A 19559-nucleotide genomic window follows, 5' to 3' on the forward strand; every position below is an offset into this window, starting at 1 on the left:
ACAGCAGGAGGAAATGGCACTCTTTTATAGCAGCTGTTCTTTTAGACACCCACCCTCCTCTTTATTTCGGAGGAGGAGTTTAGCCCTGAGGAAATTGGCCCGTGCCACAAAGGGATAAATGAAAACTTTGGAGGGGTACCCGAGGCTGGGGGATTCAGTCAGGCCTCCCAGCGACACCCACCCTACATCATCTGGGACCCCAAGGAGCCCCTAACGTGTGTCAGGACCTTCATGGCATTCTTGATGTCTGCCGCTAAACTGGAGCATTAGCAATGAGAGGCCAAGGGGAGGCAGTTACGGGGACTTTGAGTGTGGGTCTGTTCACGGGACGCCCCCTTCTCAGCAATTTCTAATGACTAGCGGATGTCCTGTGGGAGAAGTGCAGTGTGATTGCAGTCATGTAAGCATCTGTGGCCCTTACGATTGAGAAAGGTGCCACTGAACTGACAATATATATGGAAATCCCAGGCAATATTTCTTCAAAAAAGTCGGCAAACCCCAGGCTCCATCGCATCACATGGGTCAGTGAATAACACATTAAAGGACAGGATTAAATAGGGCCTAAATGAATTTATGGACCCTTAAACTACCACTTAGAGCTCTTAGCGCTCTGCTTTACTTAACCTATCTAAACAAAAACACTTATGATCCACTGTTGGCCCAATGGCATTTGCTCATGGATGATTTCACAGAGTATGACACTTAACACTTTCCAAGATGTAGCAACGCTAATGTAAAGCTGGGCTGGTAATTATTTTACTGGCTGTCCAATGCAAAATAAAAGTGTTCAATGCAAAATAAATGTTAAAACTGATACAAATTGTGCATAATGAAATGAAACTAATTTTTTTTTTCACTCTCAAATAAAGCTGCTACATTCAAGTTCAAAAGCAGAGCTAATTAGTTTGACCTTTCCTGTCATAATTAGCATGTATTTGGCAGGAAAATGAGAGGCTGTTCAGCTTCTCCAACTCTCTAATATCATGCAAAATCAGGTCATTGAGAGGCTGTGTGGCTGTGTTTGTTATTCCTATACATTTAATGAGTGTAATCAACTATATATCAAGTTCAAGTGGTTTTATAAGGATTTGATGAAAGGAACATATTTATTCAGAGCCAGGTTAATTCTTTTGGACTTAATTTGACAAATAGAATTTACTTTAAAGAATTACTAAATTATTAAAGGGATGATTCACCCAAACATCAAAATTTTGTCATCATTTACTCACACTAACATTGTTCTAAACCTGTATGACTTTATTTATTCAGTGGAGCAGTAATTTATGACAGTAATGTACAGAGTAAATTCTGACAAATTTTGGTTGAACTGTACCTATTATGCAATTTAGGTACAGTTATACAATTATAGGTATTAAAAATATATTATAGATATTTAAAGGGTTAGTTCACCCAAAAATCTAAATTATGTCATTAATGACTCACCTTGATGTTCCAAACCCTTGAGACCTCTGTTTATCTTCGGAACACAGTTTAAGATATTTTAGATTTGGTCCCAGAGCTCTCAGTCCCTTCATTGAAGCTGTGTGTACGGTCTACTGTCCATGTCCAGAAAGGTACGAAAAACATCATCAAAGTAGTCCATGTGACATCAGAGGGTCAGTTAGAATATTTGGAAGCATTGAAAATACATTTTGGTCCAAAAACTATGAATTTATTCAGCATTGTCTTCTCTTCCGTGTCTGTTGTGAGAGAGTTGTAAACAAAGCAGATTGTGATATCCGGTTCGTGAATGAATGGCTCGGTGTTCATCTTCAGTTCTCTCTTCACAGCAGTTCAGTCAGTGTACTGATTGAGTAAATTAAGTACTCCGGGATATTGGTTTGTTTGAACTCAGAGGGAGTGACATAAAAAAAGGTTAACAGCTTAAATCATTTGTGGATTAATGCTTACTGGAGACATGAACCATTTTAAACGATTGAGTTCAATTTGGTGAACTGGTTCAAGAAGATACGGTTACATCGAATGATTCGTGCGAAAACTGGATCTCACTAAACTGTAGTGAACGCGCTCACAACAGACCCGTAAGAGAAGACAATGCTGAATAAAGTCATCGTTTTTGCTATTTTTGGACCAAAATTTATTTTCGATGCTTAAAAAAATTCTAACTGAACCTCTGATATCACATGGACTACTTTGATGTTTTTCGTACCTTTCTGGACATGGACAGTAAACCGTACACATAGTTTCAATGGAGGGACTGAAAGCTCTCGGACTAAATCTAAAATATCTTAAACTGTGTTGCGAAGATTAACGGAGGTCTTACGGGTTTAGAACGACATGAGGGTGAGTTGATTTTTGGGTGAACTAACCCTTTAAACATATATTAAATATATTCAACTATTAAAAATAAATTAATAATTTATTCAAATTTGACCATCAACAGCTTTTAATTCAGTGCCATTTAGACCTTTAACAAACATTTTTATCCAACAAGAGGAGAAAAAAAGAGCAAGTTTTTTTAAAACAGAAAAACACTGAATAGAATAGAATAGAATAGAATAGAATAGAATACAATACAATACAATAGGTAAGTGCTATTAATTTACACATTTGTTCATACATTCATCCATCTACAAAGACTACTCATCTACTCAATCCATGAAGGGTTTCAGTAAAGCCATATTCTATATTGTATGTGACTTTTATCTATTTCAGATCTCATCTACTTTTGATCATGGTATAATATTTCAGGTTAAAAAGTAAAGCTCTATTGACAGCATGCTGTTGGTTATCACAGAAAATAATTCTACTAGTTTCAGTGTCCTTCTGTCAACAAAGTTTTTATTTACAATATGTGTAAACGAAAAAAGAAAAAAAATCTTTAAACGTAGGTTTTATAATTTACAACAACTGAATGATTTGTCATACAGTTTAAAACAAAGTGGATAATTTTGGAATCTTTTAAAAATCAACCACAAATTCGGTGTTTGTTTTACTGCTTGATAGGAAGAGATTGAAATTATATTCCTGACATGCATTCTCCCAGCGGGCTATTGGATGGAAAGGAAAATCTGGAAATCGATAGCTTTATTGTGATCTCCAACTCATTTGAAGAACCAAGCCCCATTGATGTATGTTTCCAAACACGATACACTATCAGAATCCTGTGCTTAAAAGACAAAAGAGGCAATTAGTGGAGCTACTTTTGTTGTGCATTAAAGGCTCTGTCCTCTCTTGTTGTTTGCTTCTGGTTGGATTATTACACTTTCAGTGGAGGATTTAACCAGAGGCCAGTTGGGCCATTGCCTGAGGGAGCCCCCTCTGTTCAATGCACTAGAGATGCACCCCCACCCCCACCCCTGCTTTTATTGCCTGCCTTTCATTCTGCCAGGCAAACCCTCTGCAGTCAATAGGCTCACATGATAACCTGCCTCAGGCGGTCCCCCAAAACCCTAAATCAGCTCGTCTTATATGTATGCAAGTCCAAAATGTGCCTCGCTGCCACCTGATATAACACATGCTACAAAGAAATGTGAGCTTGTGTCAGCAAGTGATACCTGCTGTTCTAGTGGCCTGGAAGGAAGTTCATTGCTTGGCAAAGGATTTACACATGTTAGCATGGGACATGATGTGCAATCAAAGAGCTTTAGGGAAAGTGTGAGGACTTTTAAATGACATTTATTGGGAAAATGTTCCTGAATTCTTAAGCTATATGCAAAACGAATATGTTTTAATTTGCCGTAGATGTCAGTGCCTAATGCCAAAAAAGATTAAGCTCTTGAACGTCGTGATGATGTCAAACAAATTTCTATGGATCCAGACCTCTGCATAATAGAGTTGTGCACCATTTCAGAACTAAAATGAGGATTCACTTTAATTCCAATTCCTTAGGTAGCAAACGGGATGCAGAATTAAAATGTAAACAAGCTTACAAAAGCATAATGTTTGATGTAAAATGGTATGATCACTGATGCTCTGTTTGACAGAAACCTGGCTAAAACCAGGTTATTAGATTATTTTAAATGAGTCTATCCCACAAGATTACTGTTACAAACATGAACCACATCCAAAAGTTAAAGGGGGATGTGATGAGTGAGGCGGGGCAGAAAGTGGGAATGGAGCTAGGACGGTGGAGTGGTTTGGAAATGAGCGACACCTGCTCCACTCACCGGTATCGAGTCCCACAGAGGAGATCAGAAGGATACAAAAGAGGACCGACGACAGTGAAGGACAAGAGAGGACCAGGCATGGGCTTTATTTTGTGTTTGGTTTTGGTTTGAGTGTGGCAGTCATCCGCGAGGGGCTGTCGCGCTGTTTTGTTGGTTATTATTTGGTTATTAAAGTTTTATTTAAATGTCCGCTGGTTCCCGACTCCTTCTTCCCATGATTATGGAGTTTTTATATTGTCACAGGGGAGGTGTTGGTTCAATTTATAACAATATTTTCAGTGTTTCTCAGAGGGCGGGCTTCAGGTATAACTCATTTGAAGTAATGGTGCTTATAACATTATCCAAAAAAACAAGTGATATACAGACACCATACAAGCTTTATTAAACAATTTGCTGATTTTCTATCTGAGTTAGTGCTAGCTGAAGAAAAAGTCTTAATTGTTGGTGATTTTAATATCCATGTTGATAATTATAAAAATGCATTGGATTCAGCATTTCTAGACATTCTGAACTCTATTTGGGGTTTTGCCAAGTTCTACTCATTGTCGAAATCATACTCTAGATTTAATACTAGATTTAATTACATGGAATTGATGTTAATGGTATTGAAATTCTGCAGCAAAGCAAAGACATCGCAGATCATTATCTAGTCTTGTGTAGACTCCAGATAGCTAAAACTGTAAATTCTACTCCTCGTTACCATTACCATCACTTCTACCACAAAAGACTGTTTTGTAAGTAATCTTCCTGATTTATCTCAATTCCTCAGCTTATCCAATAGCTCAGAAAAACTTGATGATGTAACAGAAATTATGGACTCTCTCTTTTGTAGCATTTTAGATACGGTTGCTCCTTTACACTTAAGGAACACTAAGGAAAACAGTTTGACACCGTGGTATAATGAGCACACTTGTGCCCTAAAGCGAGCAGCCCAGAAAATTTAGTGCAGCTGGAGGAAAACAAAACTAAAGGTATTTCATGTTGCATGGCGGGAAAGTATCCTATCCTACAGAAAAGCATTAAAAACTGCTAGATCTGATTGCTTTTCATCTCTTTTAGAAGAAAACAAACATAACCCCAGGTATTAATTAAATACAATGGATAATTAACAATTGACTTATCCCAACAGCCCAGTGGTAATGACTTTATGAACTACTTTAATTCCAAGATTGATACATTTAGTGATAAAATTGTAAACATGTACCTGTCAGCTACAGTATCGTATCAGATACTGATAAGATCGCCTGAGGAGCAATTCCAGTCATTCTCTACTATTACCATATAATACGAGAGGAAGAATTTTATAAACTTGTTAAATCATCTAAACCAACAACATGTATGCTGGACCCTATTCCATATAATATTTTACACTGTGTGCACAATTATAAGGCAAATTGTATTTTTGAGGATTCATTTTGCTATTGTACAACTACAGTGCTCTTGGTCAATCCAAAATGTTAACAAACCCTCAAACCTGAGCATTTAAGTAGTAAAAGTGAAGATTTTTCGTTCTTAAGAGAATATCTACATGTACACCATTATTAGACAATTATTAGTGTGCAGAATTATTATGCAACTAAATGAAAAACAAAGATTCTCCCATCTCACTTGTTTATTTTCACCTGTTAAAGTGAGAATAATAAACAAACTCAAAATGTACAAATAAAAATTTCTGAAATTTCAAAAAGAAAACCTCAGTGACCAATATAGTCACCCTTCTTTTCGATAACGGTCACAAGCCTTCCATTCACGGAGTCAGTCAGTATCTTGATCTGGTCAGAATCTACTTTTTGAGCAGCCGCAACCACAGCCTCCCAGACACTGTTCAGAGAGGTGTACTGTTTACCTTCACTGTAAATTTCCTGCTTAAGTAGGGCCCAAAAGTTCTCAATAAGAAGTTTTTTTTTTTTTTTTTTTCAAGAGACATTTTGTTATTCCGTCTTTATCCTGCTCTTAAACTTACAGCATAGAAGTTCTCAAAACTCCAAACTGCACCCCTCCTCATGAATATCAGATGAACATAATATATTAATTTGTTAAACTTTTAGAATCCACCAACTGTTTCCCCTTTTTCAGGCTTGCAAAAAGATCCCTTGTCTGTAAATTTGTAGTACATGGCGGATTGTCAAATCCCCATGTGCTGGATTTGGGTTGATGGTTCTATTAAAAGCAGTTTTCCAGGGCTGCTGAGTGACAGTTCTCTGCCAAGCTGGCTCGTGTAGAGGGTAAATATTGCAGGAGGCCAGAGTCTCAGGACCATGTGTGGTCGGGAGCTGTGATCTCTGATCTCAGGGATAGCACACAGCAGGACGTGATTGCTTGCCGCTTCTCAGTCCGACACTAGACACGCACATTTCACACTCTCTCTGCAACCCCAAACCTCTCCAGCTCAGCTTTGAGTGTCAGAAACATCCTCCAGACCCCCATTCAGAGCAGCACATCACAGCTTTCAGCTCAAACAACTGCTTGTTACTGATCACTCAACTCTCCCTGGGCTGCAGGTGAAAGTTTCCACCAGCATGGAGAGCTGCAGTGTATTGCAGGTATTTTGGGGCTTTGTGAAGAAGTTTGGTGTAGAATACTAATTAACATGTTGATAAGAGATGTTCAGGAGTCGCTAAGCACGATTATTTTAATTCATAAGCTGCATGTGAGGGATATATATATATATATATATATATATATATATATATATATATATATATATATATATATATATATATATATATATATATCAAAACAAATCTATGGAGATTTTAGCATTGTAATGGATGTGACAATGTTAATGTATTTGGTCTTGGTGGAATAGATCTGCTACGCTGCTGCTGAATTGCTGCTGTTGTTGGTTTTTGCTGTATTTGTAGATTATTTCTGATGCTGCAAGCAAGTATAGGAACTTGCTACTGCAAATATAGATGCAGATACTATGTTGTGAGTATTTAAGACATACTGTTGCTGCACAAATGGCTTTACAGGTGGAGCTGGGGAAGGTGTAGGATTTCAGAAGAACTCTAGAAGTGCACTGCAATGCTCAAGCAAATGCTAAACAATTTAAATTTAAAGCAGTAAGCTCATTGGCTCCTTATGCAACGTGAGCCAATCAGCTTGTGCAGCTTACGTTCAGGACCCATTAGCCTGTGCTATCAAGAGTTTCATAAAAGAATTTGGTGTATATATATATATATATATATATATATATATATATATATATATATATATACACACTAGGCCATGACTTCCCCTTCCCATATATATATATATATATATATATATATATATATATATATATATATATATATATATATATATATATATATATATATATATATATATATATATATATATATATATATATATATATATATATATATATATATATATATATATATATAAAAATCATGGCCTAGTGGTTAGAGGGTGTGTCTCCCAACACTAGGGTTGTGGGTTTGAGTCTCGGGCAGGCATTACCATGACTGGGGTGTCCTTCAGCAAGGCACTGAACCCCAGCTGCTCCCTGGGTGTTGCAGCGTAAATGTGTTCACTGCTGTGTGTGTGCATTTTGGATGGGTTAAATGCAGAACATGAATTCTGAGTATGGGTCACCATAATAGGCTGTATGTCAAGTCACTCACTTCACACACATATACAGTACAATATGTTAAAACGGAAAATCTGTTATCTGTAAATCTGTTAAATGGTATTCATGTTTCACAATATTACTGTTTTTACAGATTTTTTTAATGCAGCCTGGGTGATCACAAGATAATTAAACAAATCTTACCAACCCCAAAGTTTGAACAGTCATTGTCATAAATTCATAAATTACATGGACAGTTGTATTATGAAATGAGGCTGACAACAACAACAACAAAAGCTAACGGCACTCTTAAGAATATACACATGTCACAAAGAGGCCTAAAATAGCTGCAAAATTAATATTACTTGGGGTGCTGCAGCTAAACTGTTCCATTGAAAAATGAGGCATGTGATTAAGCACAGGAAAAGACAAAGAACAAGCTATTTATATTTACCAGCAAAAGAGACACTAACAGTGGCTGAGCTGATAGTAAGACTGACACGAAAATAGGGTGAGAATTATAGCTGAATTTCAGCATTTTTGCATCATTTGCTGCTGGCCTGCTTGTAACACAAAGGCCTTTCATAGCATGATGATGGTGGCATTGACAAGCTGCCTGTGTTGCTGTGAAGAACTTCTCACTCGATCCCTTTAAACCTTTTTAAAAGATAAATAAAAGTAGAGAGGAGTGCCAGAATTACACAAGGAGTTCAAATGTAAACAAGGGAGCCAGGCACAGGAGGTGAGAGAGGAAGACAAAGAGGGAGATTGAAAATGTGTTTCTCCTCCACCCCTATTTTGATGCCCATTTTTTGAGCACATAAATATTTGATGAAATGGGCCGAAACTGAAGCCATATAACATTCCTGCATTCCTGATGCTCGCTACCCCCGTAAGCCATAAACATTAAAGGCATGATTGAGTGCATTAAAATGAACTCATTGGAACAGCACATTGATTACTTGATGGAGAGTCCCCCTTCTCTAATACAATAAATAGGGCCAACAGAATATTGGGTTTGCATATGGTAAAGGATGCAGTGTGGTACGTGCTGGTGGGGAGGGGGGTTTAGGTCCAGGACACATGCTTTTTCCCCAGCGCAGGCCCAGGCATCATGCTTTGTCCCCTCAAATCTATCTTTTTAAACGATGTGTACATTTGGTCTCAGTGGGAAGTTAATTAGGTCCAGAGATTGCTCCAGGTATTGTTCAAGTAATTTAAAATGTCAGAATATGCAGGATGCCTGGTCTGACCCGGGCGCTCTCGGTACCTCTGCAATATCAGGATTAGCTAATTATTTTCCTTCTCTTGGTCTGCAGATTTGCTGGTAGAAAGAGAACAAAAAAGGAATAATAATTGGAAATATTAATGAGGTGGGTTTGTTGGACCCAAAAGACTTTTGTAATATCTCACTGCCGTTAGAATGTTTGCACTCATGGTGAACCGCGAGATATTTCGGCTAGAATTAACTGCGGCTGCTGTAAAAGTGTCACACTCCTGTTACAATAGTCATCAATTCAGCTGTCACTTGTGGAGTGAGAGTTCAGCTTGTAATACTTTATCCAAAAATGAAAATTCTGTCAAGCATGCATGCTTTTATTTCTTCTGTGAAATAAAATGAAGAAACTTTATTTAGTTATTATCTATTTTCATACAGTGAAACTAAACAGTCCCATACAGTTCATATTGGCTAAAGGTTTTCAAGCTCCAAAAAAGCAGTCTAAAGTTACCAAGTATTCAATATGACACAGGTGATTAAATTAACAGTCACCTGAACTCATAAGATAGATTTGCATTTTAGAGTTGCAGCAAAGGGTAAAAAAAAGTTATCAGTATACTAAAATGGTACAAATCTAGCCCTGTTACGTACACAAAACCATTGAATTACATCAGAAGTCTTGGAACATGGTAAAATAATGTATGTGTTATTAATACTAGCATTCAGAAGCTTGGGGTTGGTAATTAAAAATGCAGGAAAGCAGTAATATTGTGAAATATTATCACAATTTAAAACTATTTTCTATTGCAGTATATTTTAAAATATGATGGAAAGATGAATTTTCAGCAGCCGTTATTTCAGTCTCCATGTCACATGATCCTTTAGAAATCATTCTAATATGTTGATTTGTGGCTCAAGAAACATTAATTATGATCAACAGTTGTGCTGCTTAATATTTCTGTATTTTTAGGGATTCTCTCAGGATTCTTTTTTTTAATGTACTATAAATGTCTTTACTGTCACTTTTGATCCATTAAACGTATTTAAAATCAATCGCTCAATCAATCTTACCGACCCTAAACGTCTGAATGTATAGTACTTTTATAATTTTTGTGTACCTTCAACAGCCCCTGGTCACCATGAATTGTCCTTGTATATGGAACATGTCTATGCAAGGGCCTTCATCTAGACATATATAGATCTACAGCTATTCAGTTTTAGGTGAACTATACCTTAGTTGTTTCTTGTTTTGCCTCTATCAGTAGCTGTTTAAAGCAACCAAAGACATGCTTAATGCAAATAAGAGGCTCACGCTGAGGACTGGCGTTCTTTCAAGACCAGTTTTGTTTCCTCTGGAGTTGCTGATTTGCATTATGTCTCACAGATAATTATCAAGGCATTGGCCCCTGTCAGCTGTAAGGTGCCTGTTCTGTGTGTAGCCACCAGAAGAAGACATGAAGCTGTGGCTGGAGGACGAGCCCGAGGCAGTGGACGCTCTCAAAAATACATCAGCTCCTGCAGTTCAGCTCACACTATAGATCTGCACTGAAGTACAGACACTAGAACAGCTCAGATATAAAGTATCTCATCCTTTAATAATCCTACTTATATTTTAATTTAAAATATAACCTTACAATAAGATGCCATTCATTAAAATTAGTTAACTACATTATTTAACATGAACTAACAAACCTTCTAAAGGATTTATTAAAATGAGTCAATAAAAATTTTACTATTTACCAATACATTATTAAAATCAAAAATTTGATCTGACAGTATTAGAGTTAATATGAACTAACAAAGAACAGTTTTCTTTTTATTATCAATTTATATTAATATTGTAACAAATATATCGCTCATTGTTAGTTAATGTTAGCTAAAGCATTAACCAACATTAATTAATGGAACCGTATTATAAAGTGTTACAAGGGCTGAAAAAATAAATAAATAATTGTACATGATTTGATGAAACATTATTTTATATAATATTACATAATTCAGCTAGAAAATTTTTAAAGGTACATTTAAACCAAGTCTTGGAGACAATGGACAAATAAAAATGATCTCCAAAGTTGTGTTGAGTTAATAAGTGCAACATGAGAATTATCAACCTTGTTCGTAATGAATTATAGATCCACTGTGCAAAGTATTGTACATTAAAGGGGGGGTGAAATGCTCGTTTTCACTCAATATCTTGTTAATCTTGAGTACCTATAGAGTAGTACTGCATCCTTCATAACTCCAAAAAGTCTTTAGTTTTATTATATTCATAAGAGAAAGATAGTCTGTACCGATTTTTCCCGGAAAAACACGACCTGCTGGAGGCGTGATGTGTGGGCGGAGCTAAAGAATCACGAGCGCCAGTAGGCTTTTGCGTTGAGAGCGTTTGGAAGCTGAGGAAAAAAACCAAACAAAACAAACCATGGCTAACAGTCAGATTCAGCCGTTTATTTATGATCCAGAATCAGATCCAGAGGCCGAAATTTAACAAGAGCAGCATCAGCAATGACGTCTTTATGTGGTATGTACTGAAACTGTATATATTTGCTTAGCGGTTTTGGAAAATGACTAAGGTCCACTTTGTCATCTTTTTTTTTTTTTTTTTTTTTTAAGCTGTACATGTGGAAAGTGCAGTTTGATGACAACATCGCATGTTGTTTATTGATGTGCTTACACGCCGATAGCTAAGTTAACAACACAGAGATATTTGAAGCAGTTTTACTCACCGCCTGCGGTTCCAACACACGATCGTGACCCTTTTTCGTTGGGACTGCATTATCCTTAAGAAATAAACGATACGCAAATCCGGCGTCAAACTGGGCCTTGTTTGTAAAACAAGCAACTTCGAAATGCAGGGGACAAACAAAAACACTTGCACAACTCCGTTGATGCTCTGTAAAAATAAACTCCATCCACTGGTCCCTTAATGCTGTTTTTTTTTGGTAATCTGTGCAGGGTTGTCTTGCCCGGGCAACCAAAAACACATTTCTTTTGTGACATTTCGCGACGCTCTCGCTCTGATCAGTGAAGTCTGTTGTGCTCTCAGTGCTCTGCTATACAGGAGCGCGCACTCTTCCGGGAGAAGTGCCCTCAGGACCCATATAAGGAAATTCCGCTCCATCTAACGTCACACAGAGCCATACTCGAAAAAAACTTTCCGAAACTTGTGACAAACAGGAAGGAGTATTTTTGGAACAGAAATACTCCTTCAAACGTACAACTTCATTTTTGAAACTTTGTCCATGTTTGTCCTTTAACAGTGTAAACCCCTTTTAAGATATTTACAGAGCTTTCTTTATACACCACACTGGATTTATTAGCTATCTGTCCATCCTCTGAACCATAACTTCTCAAAAACAGCGGTTTATGCACACTAAGACTCTCTAATGTGGCTTCACAAAAGCTGACCATTTACTAACAAAACCCACATGATAATACAGTACGTAATATGTTGATGCCATTATTACAATCTCCTCGTTTTAACAATCTTTGAGTGTCTGTCTGAGAATTCCAGCGGCATAACAAACAAAAGAGCAGAAGACAGTTAACTCTCTCATTGTCTTCTCTGTTTAGTGAGGGGAACACCTATTCAAGCCGCACGTTTTTGATCTACGGGGAGAAAATGGCAAAGATTCTTTTATATTTAAATGAGAACATTATCATAAGGCGCCCGACAATAGCAAAGTCCCCTTCTGTTAGTGTCTCATTTGAATAGCTTATATCTTCAAGACACATCTTCAGGAGGTTCATTTGGGCTTTCGTCCCCGGCACGGGACACCTCTGTACCTGGGAAGTGTCACGCATCCAACTCTGTAATTTATCATGAAAGTGCTCCTTTCAAAGATGAGCGAAATAACCATCAATGTGGTTATGAGTGATGTAAACACAGAATATTAGGTTAAATAGCTACTCGGAAGTCAAATCTTCATGCATATATGGGTACCCACTGAACACAGGTATTTTTTTTATTTTTTTTTTGGTCCTTATAGGGTAAAACTATCCATCTTTTGACAAATGTTTCAAAATGGGGCTGATGTGAGGGAAGTGTTTTTGTGGCACCTGTGGCAGTCTCTATGAGTGCATACGATGGAGACAGAGAAAGAGAAGCCGCCCCCGATTAGAGATGGAGACCAAAAGAGGATCAGACGCAAGCATGTCAGCATCTTTTAATGTGTGTATCAAGTCTTTCAAGGCATCTCAAGGAAGCCAAACAAAACAGAAATGACAAGCTGGTGTTTGGTAACTCCGAGAGTGAGAAGGCAGGGGTGGGGGGCTATAGAGAAAACTTTTATTTCTCCAATCCTTCTCCATAGGGGAATACATGCACTCCATTGTCAGCTTCTCAGTGAATTACAATTAACCTGTCTTTTCTTCTTTTTTTACCTCTTTTTCTTGTATGTTCCCTCCTCTCTCTGTACGACAGGGGAGTTGTTGAGGTGTTTCTGTTTAACCGTTTGGTAATTTCATTTAAACGCTATAATTAATGTACATGATTTAAAATCACTAATTATAGTGAAATGACTACAGCATCTTCACAACGTGCCTGACACGAATACTTGACCTGCAGATTGATCATGCAATCAGTGCAAGGAAGAGCTAGAAAAAAAAAAAAAAAAGAAAGGAAAAAAACTCTTATAATGAATAAACTGAGCAGCAGCATTAAACATCCATGCACAGGTATAGTATATATAGATTTAATTATGTAATACTTTAGGGGTACACTTACACAAATAATGTCATCAAAAATAATGCTTACTTGCTCAGTGATGTTTAATAAAATGTAAACCCAAAGCATAATCTGACTGAAAAACTGTGTCAGTGACCAACACAAATTAATAGTTAAAAATGTCAAAAATGGATTCTGCATTTTTATATATTTAAAGTTCAAAATGCATTTAAAATGACATATTTTAAACAATATATTTTACTCTGATCCAAAGCACACATACATAAACACACACAAACATATTGTTTGTGTGTGTATATATATATATATATATATATATATATATATATATATATATATATATATATATATATATATATATTTTTTTTTTTTTTTTTTTTTTTTTTTTTTTTTTTTAATGTGATTTTTAATGTGAACAATGTAAATTTTATGTGCACAATGGGAATTTTCACTGTGAACTTTTAATGTCTATTTTATGTGTATAAATGTGTTTTTACTAATTGTAATTAATGATCATGAAATTTTAATATATCAGTTTTTTTTTTTTTTTTTTTTTTTTACGCTTACTCAGTAACTGTGTGTTTTAGTGAGCCATTAACTCTATAATTGAGCCATTTACTGAGGGAGCTATTAACTCAATTACAATAAATAACTATATTAAAATAAATCTAATTTAAAAAATAATGTTAATAATTATTGTTATTTTTTTAAATTATTACATTTCATCTGTAAAACCAAATGAAATTGTCCTTACATTGTCACTAGGTATTTTTCCTTCAAAGACTCCATCATACACAAACTGTCCTTTATTTGATCTGTTCCTTTTATTCCTGTTCCTTTGGTTGAGCACACCTTATCAGCCTTGTCTCCCTCTCCCTAACCTGGCTGTCTCTGTGCTGTGTTCAGTCTGGGCTGTCCTCTCCAGCCTCATCAGGGCGCTCCTCCAGGGCTGTGATTGAGGGCGGGGCAGGGAACTCACACCATATGTCTGACCGAGGCCCCGCAGCCTCCCCAGAGGCCATGAGAAAGCTCACTCCTGATCAGAGCTCAGAGAGAGAAAACAAGACAGAAAGAGAAGAAAAGACATAAACTATATCACTATTTGGAAAGGGAACTCCAAATTTCCAACACACTCTGATCTATTTTATTATATGCAGGATTTTTGTTCATCTTACTAAATGCATTTATTAATCCCAAATAAACATTACTTTCAGAAAAATACAGTAAATTCACAAGGTTGCATTGGAAATTGCATTCCATTGATACAAATGGACTTCCATTCCGGCAGAACGCTGTTCCTTTAGCCATTACGAGTAAAGTTAGGGACCCCTCATCGTCAACAGGCAGCGGCCCGTCCCACTGAATCCAGCTGTTCGGAGATGAACCACCTTGCCACAAAATAACCATCCTGACATTTTGAATATGCTTCTGTGGGGCTTAGCAGCACACTAAATATTTGCATGCCTTTTGTCTCCAAAGGCAAAGGAGATAGGGGAGAGTCAACAGCGTTCACCTCCTGAGATAGACACGTCTAAATGGAGCTCACATCCCCGCACCCCTGACAGGTCTCTCATCGTCCCGTGAAGCTCACCTCCTGGAGGGCCCAGTGATTGAGAGGAGCCGTTGGCCCAGCTCTTTTATCCTGGGAACGCTGCTCTGACCCCCCTTTTGTACTGCTGCCACTGAGAGAGAGAAAGAGAGGGAGAGGAAAACACTGTGGATTATTTGATCAGGGTGTTTTGAGCACATGCAAGAGAATGTTAGAGAGGTCTTGTTGTCATTATTATTATTATTATTATTATTATTATTATTATTATTATTATTATTATTATTATTATTATTATTATTATTATTATTATTATAACTGTATTAGTATTGTTGAATTTATAAGTTCATAATAATAAGATTGTGCCAAATTAAATAATGCCCAATTAAACTTAATAATAATATTAATAATAATGTTAATACTACTATTATTTAGCTAAAAATGATAATAATAATAATAATAATAATAATAATAATAATAATAATAATAATAATGTACATTTATACTAATACTATTTAAACATTGCCTATTTGAACTGAATAATAAGATTATTATTATGTTATATTATTATTATTATTAGTAGTAGTAGTAGTAGTAGTAGTAAGTTTAGTTTAGTTAGTTAATTAGTTAGTTAGTTGGTTAGTTAGTTAGTTAGTTAGTTAGTAATTATACAAATAAAAATGTATATTTTAGGGTTAAAATATTACTTCTACTACTACTAACCTATACCTAACAATCTTCTCTGTAACCAGAGATGGCTGTATTATTATCAGTATGAATGGAATCAGTGCTGGCAGTGAGTATTATAAGGACTGAGACTGGGTGCTAGCATTTATATGGTTTACAGGGACACCTATTGGCCGGGCTGTAGAAAAATATGACAGAGGAGATGGTGTGTCTGTGTGATGAGGGACTGGGGGAGACTGTGTGATAGGGCTGTGAGAATGCAGGACTGGGTTTTGTTCTGCTTATGCAGCATTAGACCATTTGAATCCTTATGCCTAACCACTGAATGTAATAAACTGATTTCGACAACCTCACTTCAGATATACTTCAAAATTTGTGTCTCTGAATTCAATCATAATGTGTCTTTGAATTTTCTCGTTTTGATATGATAATGTTAATTATTTCTGTAAACTGTATAAGGACCGTCCTCTGTATGTGTAAGGTAATAACATAAGTATGATTTAATACTAAACAAAAAATTATAAAATAAAATAACATTTTGCATAATTTCTACTTTCAGATTAATACATTAATATGAGAATATAACAGTACACCATAAATACCTCAAGAACTGTGACTAAAAATGACAGAAATAATTTTATTTGTACCTAAAGAATAAAATAACTGAATATGATTTAGGTCTGTATAATCCTGTCAGCCCAGTGACATGTACATATCACCCCAGGACATGACATTTTTTTATAATAAAAGATTGATATCTTATTACTGTATATTTAATAATGAAATCATAGGGGACAGAAAAATAATGAAGCAGCAGAATCATTAATTAACCTCTTTATGAACGACTGCTTAAGAGAACGTACTCATACGTCCATACCACACACACACACACACACACACAGTCACACACACACACACACCTAAAATCCTTGCCAAACCTTAATCAGTCACTTCATATTTCTTAACACTATTTACTATTATCACTGGGTTTGAATGTGTCAACGAAAGTGAAAATAAAATTGTTACAAAATACAAGACCAACAGAAGCAATGTCCTGAAATTATATTCTCACAGAAGTGTTTTTAATTTCTCACAGAATTTAATTTAATTTAATTTAATTTAATTTAATTTAATTTAATTTAATTTAATTTAATTTAATTTAATTTAATTTAATTTAATTTAATTTAATTTAATTTAATTTAATTTTTATTATCATTATTTAACGACTTTCATTAGATTTGTATAAAATGTATTTGTTATAGTGTACACTTTTAAAAATGAATTAATATTTTAATTGTATTTATTTTTCAATAATTCATTATAATTGTTATTGTCAGTTTTACTTTTGGTAACATTTGCTTTTATTATTATTATTATTATATTTTTTTTGGACTAAATGGAAAAGAAGCTTTCTGAGAGAGAGGAAACAGGATGTCTCCCAAATGTTTTTGGGGAACATTCGTGTTTTGCTCAACAGGTGTCATTGGCGCCTCATCACCTAACTAAATGACAGAGACTTCTCTACACGTTTTATCGCCCTTTTCTTGGACGTGCTACCTTAGAAAACACAGTGTATACAATAAATGGAATAATTCATGAGCTGTCATTAAAAATGAAACTTTCTTTCGCTTTCTCTCCTTAGACTGGAGATGAGGTTCGAAATTCAACATAATGGACTCAAGATGCTCTGAAGTTTCCTTTCCTGTACCTTCTCATCCACACTAAAGATGATGGAAGCCTCATTCTCGTCTGCCTTTCCCCAGAAATAAAGAGCAACCTTCACATTAATTGCAGCGAGACATTCGCATTCTCTGTTTCTCTCTCTAACTTTTTTTTTCTTCGTCTTTTTAGTTTGACACTGTTTCTTGCTCTTCTTTCTCTCTCCCCTCTTCTTACCAAAAGTTGTCCGGTTTTGAAGCATCAGTGATAACCCAAAGCCAATACTACTTCACTAAAGACAAAGGTAACACTTTACATAAGGTCCCATTAGTTGATTTTAATTCATGCATTAATTAACATGAACTAACGATGAGTCATTTTACACTATTTCATATCTGGCCGAGATACAACTATTTGAAAATCTGGAATCTTTAAAGTTGTCCAAATGAAGTTCTTAGCAATGCAGATTACTAATCAAAAATTAAGTTTTGATATATTTACGGTAAGAAATTAACTAAACATCTTCATGGAATATGATCTTCATTTAATATCCTAATGATTTTTGGCATAAAAGAAAATTCGATAATTTTGACCCATCTAATGTATTTTTGGCTGTTGCTAAAAATATACCCCGGCGACTTAAGACTTGTTCAGGGTCACAAATGCTTCATAAGTGTTTATCATTGTTAGTTCATGTTAAATTAACTAATGTTTAACAAACGGCACCTTACTAAGTGTTACCGAAAAAGTGTTCCAACAGCACTCCTGTAAGTCCCAAGGACACGAATGCATTTAATGACAATCAAGGCTTTGTAACACAGCCATGATTTAACATCACCTATTTATTTCAAGAACAATTTCCAGCTGAATGCATGATTTCAATACACCCTATGAGTGATGCCCCGACAATTCAAGGTGCCTCTATCAGCGTAATTAGAAAAAGCAAACATGGGGTAGCAGCTCCCAGCCCTGTCGGATATTTCTGTGTCTCAATTATTCATTAATGTGAAATTGTGCTTGTCTCAAGTGCAGCTTTGTCATTTCCTGTAGTGACACAGATCCTGGTCGTTGTCTGCCGAAACCTCCCCACCCTCACCCCCTCAGCCCCTGCGCCAATTTCCTCAGCAGACAAAAGTTGTTTAGGAATCTATTTCCACCTTAGTAGCATGAAGATTCAATGATTTGTCTTTATCCTAAGACCATTTGTATTACACAAAACTGTAATAAATATTAAATTGTGTATGATAGCATAGCATAGACAAAAAGAAATGCCATAAGAACAAACAGCTACAAAAATATGTTGTGCTCTGGCTTTCAGAAAGTGTGACTAACTAATAATAATAATAACTATGATTTACATAGTAAATAAATAGTACTCTCTTTCAATTCATAAATGACAAAACCATCTAGACTATAACTTAAATCTATTATCCACTGTTCCTTAAGACTAATGTGGTGAAGCCTAATTATAATCTGTTCTGCAGACATTATTAACATAGAGGATCTGCCTTTTCGGCGTCTTAAAAGACGACCACTAGGAGAGGCAAATGTGATGTAAAAGATATTTCATGTTAGAGTCAATGAATAAAATAATAGGGCTATGAAAGGCTCTGCAAATGACCCTCAGTGGAAGACATTTTCTACATGTTTTAACCTCTCATTTTAGCTGGCATGCTTTAATAAGCTCTTATTTAAATGTATTCATTAAACATGGTCTGAGGACTTTAATGTATTTTAAATACGGCCTTCAGTATCTCAAATAAATGACTATTTAGACTGCAGAGAGACACAGGACATTGTATTTCAGAAGCATATTTCAAACGGATTGTTTCATAAATCATCTGATAAAATTTTATATTTTTGTTGGCACCTCTGCATAACACTAACGTGATCTGATGTTTGAATTTAAATAATGTTAGGATGCTATTGAGGGTAACGGTGTTCGTCAGTAATTGCCATTGTCTTGCAGTAAGCTACAAATTTGCATGACATGCAACCCACAATAATAAAGAACAGTTTAATTGCAAACCCCTAATGACGTTCTTTCTGCTTCT

This window comes from Carassius auratus, chromosome 1 (assembly GCF_003368295.1).
Source record: "Carassius auratus strain Wakin chromosome 1, ASM336829v1, whole genome shotgun sequence".
Lineage (NCBI taxonomy): Eukaryota > Metazoa > Chordata > Actinopteri > Cypriniformes > Cyprinidae > Carassius > Carassius auratus.